Source organism: Hyperolius riggenbachi, chromosome 6 (assembly GCF_040937935.1).
Source record: "Hyperolius riggenbachi isolate aHypRig1 chromosome 6, aHypRig1.pri, whole genome shotgun sequence".
NCBI lineage: Eukaryota > Metazoa > Chordata > Amphibia > Anura > Hyperoliidae > Hyperolius > Hyperolius riggenbachi.
In genome coordinates, this window is record NC_090651.1 from 389,111,391 (window position 1) to 389,118,833 (window position 7,443).

A 7,443-nucleotide genomic window follows, 5' to 3' on the forward strand; every position below is an offset into this window, starting at 1 on the left:
CCTCAGAGGAGCTCACAATCTAATCCTACCATAGTCATAGTCTAATGTCCTACCATATTATTATTATGTATTTATATAGCACTGACATCTTCTGCAGCACATTACAGAGTACATAGTCATGTCACTGACTGTCCTCAGAGGAGCTCACACTCTAATCCTACCATAGTCATAGTGTAATGTGCTACCATATTATTATTATGTATTTACATAACACTGACATCTTCTGCAGCACATTACAGAGTACATAGTCATGTCACTGACTGTTCTCAGAGGAGCTCACAATCTAATCCTACCATAGTCATAGTCTAATGTCCTACCATATTATTATTATGTATTTATATAGCACTGACATCTTCTGCAGCACTGTACAGAGTACATAGTCATGTCACTGACTGTCCTCAGAGGAGCTCACAATCTAATCCTACCATAGTCATAGTCTAATGTCCTACCATATTGTTATTATGTATTTACATAGCACTGACATCTTCTGCAGCACATTACAGAGTACATAGTCATGTCACTGACTGTCCTCAGAGGAGCTCACACTCTAATCCTGCCATAGTCATAGTCTAATGACCTGCCATATTATTATTATGTATTTATATAGCACTGACATCTTCTGCAGCACTTTACAGAGTACATAGTCATGTCACTGACTGTCCTCAGAGGAGCTCCCACTCTAATCCTACCATAGTCATAGTCTAATGTCCTACCATATTATTATTATGTATTTATTTAGCACTGACATCTTCTGCACCACTTTACAGAGTACATAGTCATGTCACTGACTGTCCTCAGAGGAGCTCCCACTCTAATGCTACCATAGTCATAGTCTAATGTCCTACCATATTATTATTATGTATTTATATAGCACTGACATCTCCTGCAGCACATTACAGAGTACATAGCCACATCCCTGACTGTCCTCAGAGGAGCTCACACTATAATCCTACCATAGTCATAGTCTAATGTCCTACCATATTATAATTATGTATTTATATAGCCCTGACCTCTTCTGCAGCACTTTACAGAGTACATAGTCATGTCACTGACTGTCCTCAAAGGAGCTCACACTCTAATCCTAACAACAGTCATAGTCTAATGTCCTACCATATTATTATTATTATTATTATGTATTTATATAGCACTGACATCTCCTGCAGCACATTACAGAGTGCATAGTCATGTCACTGACTGTCCTCAGAGGAGCTCACAATCTAATCCTACCATAGTCATAGCCTAATGTCCTACCATATTATTATTATGTATTTATATAGCACTGACATCTTCTGCAGCACTGTACAGGGTACATAGTCATGTCACTGACTGTCCCCAGAGGAGCTCCCACTCTAATCCTACCATAGTCATAGTCTAATGTCCTACCATATTATTATGTATTTATATAGCACTGCCATCCTCTGTAGCACATTACAGAGTACATAGTCATGTCACTGACTGTCCTCAGAGGAGCTCACAGTCTAATCCTACCATAGTCATAGCCTAATGTCCTACCATGATATTATTATGTATTTATATAGCACTGATATCTTCTGCAGCACATTACAGAGTACATAGTCATGTCACTGACTGTCCTCAGAGGAGCTCACAATCTACTCCAACCATAGTCATAGTCTAATGTCCTACCATATTATTATTATGTATTTATATAGCACTGACATCTTCTGCAGCACATTACAGACTACATAGTCATGTCACTGACTGTCCTCAGAGGAGCTCACACTCTAATCCTACCATAGTCATAGTCTAATGTCCTACCATATTATTATTATGTATTTATATAGCACTGACATCTTCTGCAGCACTGTACAGAGCACATAGTCATGTCACTGATTGTCCTCAGAGGAGCTCACAGTCTAATCCTACCATAGTCATAGTCTAATGTCCTACCATATTATTATTATGTATTTATATAGCACTGACATCTCCTGCAGCACATTACAGAGTACATAGTCATGTCACTGACTGCCCTCAGAGGAGCTCACACTCTAATCCTACCATAGTCATAGTCTAATGTCCTACCATATTATTATTATTATGTATTTATATAGCACTGACATCTCCTGCAGCACATTACAGAGTACATAGTCATGTCACTGACTGCCCTCAGAGGAGCTCACACTCTAATCCTACCATAGTCATAGTCTAATGTACTACCATATTATTATTATTATGTATTTATATAGCACTGACATCCTCTGCAGCACATTACAGAGTACATAGTCATGTCCCTGACTGTCCTCAGAGGAGCTCACAATCTAATCCTACCATAGTCACAGTCTAATGTCCTACCATATTATTATTATGTATTTATATAGCACTGACATCTTCTGCAGCACTGTACACAGTACATAGTCATGCCACTGACTATCCTCAGAGGAGCTCACACTCTAATCCTACCATAGTCATAGTATAATGTCCTACCATATTATTATTATGTATTTATATAGCAGTGACATCTTCTGCAGCACATTACAGAGTACATAGTCATGTCACTGACTGTCCTCAGAGGAGCTCACACTCTAATCCTACCATAGTCATTGTCTAATGTCCTACCATATTATTATTATGTATTTATATAGCACTGACATCTTCTGCAGCACTGTACAGAGTACATAGTCATGTCACTGACTGTCCTCAGAGGAGCTCACAATCTAATCCTACCATAGTCATAGTGTAATGTCCTACCCTATTATTATTATGTATTTATTTAGCACTGACATCTTCTGCAGCACTGTACAGAGTACATAGCCATGTCACTGACTGTCCTCAGAGGGGCTCACACTCTAATCCTACCATAGTCATAGTCTAATGTCCTACCATATTATTATTATGTATTTATATAGCACTGACATCTACTGCAGCACATTACAGAGTACATAGTCATGTCACTGACTATCCTCAGAGGAGCTCACACTCTAATCCTACCATAGTCATAGCCTAATGTCCTACCATATTATTATTATTATGTATTTATATAGCACTGACATCTTCTGCAGCACATTACAGAGTACATAGTCATGTCACTGACTGTCCTCAGTGGAGCTCACAATCTAATCCTACCATAGTCATAGCCTAATGTCCTACCATATTATTATTATGTATTTATATAGCACTGACATCCCCTGCAGCACTGTACAGAGTACATAGTCATGTCACTGACTGTCCTCAGAGGAGCTCACACTCTAATCCTACCATCGTCATAGTCTAATGTCCTACCATATTATTATTATGTATTTATATAGCACTGACATCCCCTGCAGCACATTACAGAGTACATAGTCATGTCACTGACTGTCCTCAGAGGAGCTCACACTCTAATCCTACCATAGTCATAGTGTAATGCCCTACCATATTATTATTATGTATTTATACAGCACTGACATCTTCTGCAGCACATTATAGAGCACATAGTCATGTCACTGACTGTCCTCAGAGGAGCTCACACTCTGATCCTACCATAGTCATAGTCTAATGTCCTACCATATTATTATTATGTATTTATATAGCACTGACATCTTCTGCAGCACTTTACAAAGTACATAGTTATGTCACTGACTGTCCTCAGAGGAGCTCACACTCTAATCCTACCATAGTCATAGTCTAATGTCCTACCATATTATTATTATTATGTATTTATATAGCACTGACATCTCCTGCAGCACATTACAGAGTACATAGTCATGTCACTGACTGTCCTCAGAGGAGCTCACACTCTAATCCTACCATAGTCATAGTCTAATGTCCTACCATATTATTATTATTATGAATGTATATGGCACTGACATCTTCTGCAGCACTTTACAAAGCACATAGTTATGTGAGCTCCATATCATGGGGTGTGTGGGACTCAGGCTGAAATGTCTCTGGTATACCCTCAGTGTCCCAGTCTGACACAATATAGGAGATAATAATGCTTGAAATCATTGTTCTTCCTCTGTTAACCATGATTACCTGCAAGGAAACGTGCTGTTGTCATTGTGTGTTGCATAAAAAGACAAGGAAATTGCTGCTACCTGCTAGTAAGATTTCACCTAAATCAACCATTTATCAGGTCATCAAGAACTTCAAGGTGAGAGTTGTGAAGAAGTCTTCAGGGCACCCCAGAAAGTCCAGCAAGCGGCAGGACCGTCTTCTGAAGATGATTACGCTGCAGGATCGGGGTGCCACCAGGAATGGCAGCAGGCAGGTATGAGCGCATCTACATGCCCAGTGAGGGGGAAGTGTTTTGGAAGATGGCTTGCTGTCAAGAAGGGCAGCAAAGAAGATTCTTCTCACCAAGAAAAACATCAGGGGCAAGCTGATATTCTGAGATTGGACTGCTGAGGACCGGGGTAAGATCATTTTCTCTGATGAAGCCCTTTTATGAATATTTGGGGCATCTAGGAAAATGTTTGTCCAAACTCCAAACATTGCTTATGAAAGAATAGGTTGCCATTAGTCAGGATTTGGTCCAGAAGTTAAGTGACAGCATGCCAGGGCCATCTGCAGAGGTCTGGAAATAGAAGTGCCAACACTTCAATTATTGACTCTTCGCTTAACCATGTAACCTTCCTGCACGTAAACGTTACATCCAGGAGGCCATGTGCGCTCCCGCAGCTGATCGCACGTGCACGCGCGCTCCCGTCCCACGGTTCGTTAGCCAGGGAATCAGTGAATCGGACCATGGTGTCCGATCACTGATTCCTCTCCCCCGCAGAAAAAGCGACAGCTTCTCTCAGAAGCTTCGCTTTTTCTGCTTCCTACGTCCCTCTAAGCGTACATGCTACGATTATAGTGACGTCACGTAAACGAACTTATGGCTGCCATCTTGTGGCCAAAAAGTGAAACTACACCTAAATGTAAAAAAATATAAAAATACACATATATTTACATTTAAAAATTACAATTTACATCCCACCCTCCCAAAAATACCCACATAAAATGTTTAATAAAAAAAACAACAACAAAAATTACAATAAAAAAACACGTAAATATTTACCTAAGGGTGTAAACTTTTTAAATATCAATGTAAAGATGAAATATTTCTATTTTCTTTTAAATTATTAGCTTGTAAATAGTGATGGATGCAAAATGGAAAAAAAATCACTTTTATTTCCAAATAAAATATTGTCGCCATACATTGTGATAGGGACATCATTTAAATGGTGTAATAACCGGGACAAATGGGCAAATACAATACGTGGGCATTAATTATAGAGGCATGTATTATTTTAAAACTATAATTGCTGAAAACTGAGAAATAATGAATTTTTTCAGTTTTTTTCTTATTCTTCCTGTTAAAATGCATTTACAGTAAAGTGGCTCTTAGCAAAATGTACCCCCCAAAGAAAGCCTAATTGGTGGCGGAAAAAACAAGATATAGATCAGTTCATTGTGATAAGTAGTGATAAAGTTATAGGCTAATGAATGGGAGGTGAACATTGCTCAGATGCATAAAGTGAAAACGACTGAATGCAAAGTGGTTAAACTTGATGTAATTGTCAATAAAAGCCTTTGCAACTTATGAAATGCTCAAATTATGCTTCAATACACCACAGAAATTACTGATAAATAGGTCTAACAACAATGAGGCACCACATTTAGCCGACTTTTGGCCACGACTGTACACTTTGGCCCATATGGAATTGACTTTTTCTTCTGAGTTTTCTGCTAGGTGGAATCTTCACACCTTGAGATAAAATGCCATGGAAGCCACCAGGGAGCAAGAAAATCCGTAAAGTCATTGGGAGTCGTTATTTAAAACAAAAGTCAGATACTTACCTAAGGAGAGGGAGGGCTCTGTGTCCTAATGAACCTTCCCTCTCCTCTCCCGGGGCCTTCGGTGCAGCGCTAGCTTCCCTGTTTGATTCCCCCGCCCCGGGTGACTTCGGAAGTCTTCAGGAGCCGAGTCCTCCCGAGGACAGGCGGCTGCATACTGCGCACGTGCGAAATCGTGAGTGAGGGCAGTCGCGCGTGCGCAGTATGGAGCGTCCCGTCTTCAGGAGCACTCGGGCTCCTGAAGACTTCTTGAAGCCTCCCTTCGTCGGCAGAGAGAGCAGCATTTGACCAAATTGGTTGCATGCTGCTACGGGGCATCCTGCGCTGGTACGGGGACCAGGAGGAGACCAGGAAGGCTCTATAGGACCCAGAGCTTTCTATCTTCTTAGGTAAGTATCTGGCTTTTTTTTTTAATTTATTTACGATTCCCATTGACTTTAAAATAATTTTGATTGCACTTTTACAACAACTTTTAGGTACTTTTTCAATTGTAAAATTACTAAATGTTATTTTACAGAGACGATGGAAATGATCTCCTAGGAGATAGCTCAGCAGAAAAAGTGAATTACATATGGATCTTCATACAAACTCTACGACTGATGAATGCTGACTGATGAAAGAACCATGAGATGTTATCAGAGGAGGCAGTCAGGTCCTACTTGTGGATAGACCAGCAGGGTTTCCACTTGGCCAATAAGCCACAGGCATCGATCCATAGTCTTTCACGCACTAATATAATACGTTTTCACCACTTTGCAACAACAAATGTATTTTAAAGAGAAGATTTTAAAAAATCTCCACGGAGAAAACTCAGGAAAAGAGGGAATGACATGTCGGTCTTAGCGTTAAGTCCATCGCCACGATACAATTCCATGTGCAATTGATTGGATTCCATTGGATCAAATTCGATTGGATCGGGATTCGATCGATAGTGTAGTTGATTTTGCATTGATAACCAGAATTGATCACACTCGGACATGTCGGATTTAATCAATCCCATCAAATTCCATCCAATCGAATTTGATCGATCGCACGTGGAATTGTATTGTGTAGATGGGACTTTAATGCAGATTGGTAATATTGAAAGAGACCTGAGGACTTGTTAAAAATCAAACAGTCTCCTAAACCCCTCTTAGCAGATACACAATAGTACAATCACCAATAACAACAGGCTGGAAACACAATAGATGGTAAAGGGCAGCTAAGGACCTCAATGAGGGGCAATGAGAGCCCTGCAGCTCCTGTCAGTCTCTGCCTAACATATGTTAATGCGTTAGAGGTTTGTCCACATAACATATTTACACCACAAAGAGGGACTGTCCTGCATGCAGAGGCCTTCTCTGGTGGGAAGCTCAGTCTAGCTCTGTTCATCATAACATCATCAGGGACGCCATTCCTTCTCTGCAGTACGATGTTTGGATCTGATTTAGGCCGCTGGAGAGATACGTAGAGGGCGCACTTCTCCTGCGCAGACTGGCCGCGACTGACGGAAGTGCGGGGACCCAATACCGAAGCTGCGGGCAGCGGAGGACGGCGGCGTGGGAGCGATCAGAGCGTATAGGGCTGGAGGAAGCCCCAGGGATGTATACATCTTTTTCATTTTGTCAGCTCCCTTTAAGGATCTTGATAAGGGGCAATAAGAGTGTGTGTGTGTGTGTGTGTGTG